This window comes from Egretta garzetta, unplaced genomic scaffold (assembly GCF_000687185.1).
Source record: "Egretta garzetta isolate BGI_Z169 unplaced genomic scaffold, ASM68718v1 scaffold211, whole genome shotgun sequence".
In the NCBI taxonomy this organism is placed as follows: Eukaryota; Metazoa; Chordata; class Aves; order Pelecaniformes; family Ardeidae; genus Egretta; species Egretta garzetta.
In genome coordinates this window covers 506,511-507,709 of record NW_009258673.1, presented here as the reverse complement: position 1 = coordinate 507,709, position 1,199 = coordinate 506,511, and the positions used below count along the sequence as shown (strand labels likewise).

Here is a 1,199-nt window from a genome sequence, read left to right as displayed (position 1 = left end):
CAAATTCGTCACTTGCTGAGTTCCAGAAATAGTCTCTAAGAACAGGAATTCAACTGGTTCTAAACTTGGAAGTAGCTAAAGGATGAAGAACATTTTGCACGTAAGATGCACTGTACTTTTCTCGTTAATCGTGGTCACATTAAATTAATTTGCATTCGGTGATACAAGACTGTTTACCTTCTTGCTGTAACTGGCAGGTCAATGCCCACACATGGTTCAAAGCTAAGTAAAATGTACATCATGAAGAACTACGAGTTTTTATTTATTTGTATACCTATGCACATACCTATGCATGCATGCGTGCGTGTGTGGGTGTGTGTTTTTACCTCAAGAGGAGAAGTAGCACACACATCTCTTTCAGCTGTCATATCCTTAACTTGGGACATCCTCTGCCTTCTGGAGTATTGAAAGTCCATTCTTAATTTTAAATTATTAAGTATGCTATGGGTTACAATCTCTCCTTTATGTTCGAAATGGTTGGCTTACAGTCTTTTCAGTGACAGTCTGTGATATTCAGTCAAACAAGCGAATCCAGAAATGGGAATCACTTTTCATTATGTTCTCATTTGCACCCCATATGGGTTTTCAGTGTTCGTATCTTTCAAAATGTTATATTGCTGGGGAAAAACAAAAAACAACAAAACAAACAAAACCCCTAGGAACAATAAACCTACACATAGTAAGCATAAATATTTCTAGCAGAAACACATACATGAGAAAAATATAAGTACTTCCCCACTCCCTCCCCTTAAGAAAGGAAAAAGATGATCAGCAAAAAGCGATTCCAAATTATAAGAAGTATTTGTGGCTTTTAAAGGTCATCTGAGTCAACAAGCACTGGTTAAGTAGCTCATGTTGACAGCCCAGGATATTCAAATTCTCTTTTTTACGTACAAATCAGGTACATCAGAGGCACTGGTAATAATAGCTGTCTCCAGCACTGCCTCACCAATGCCTCTCAACCCTGACCTGCAGGAACCGCTGGACGGTTGAAAGAACGTATCGTCTGCATGATCCAGTCAAGCTCTCAGCTTTCTCCAGCCCCCGATTACATCGGAGGACAAAGTGTAGCAGTGGTTTTATTATGTAGCCTCCTATCTCCAGAGAAACATCGTGAGATTTCATCTCCATTCATAGAAACTAGTGAACAGTATTTCAAGATAACCAAGAAACACCAACTGGCCTATGGGGGGGGAGGG

The 1,199-nt window shown here is 39.8% G+C and overlaps 1 protein-coding gene across 3 annotated transcripts in view; it reads right to left on the bottom strand.

Moving 5' to 3' along the window:
- Positions 1 to 1,199, bottom strand: part of DENND1A (DENN domain containing 1A) — a 211,402-nt gene that overhangs the window by 155,967 nt on the left and 54,236 nt on the right. The gene's annotated exons all lie outside the window — the stretch shown is intronic.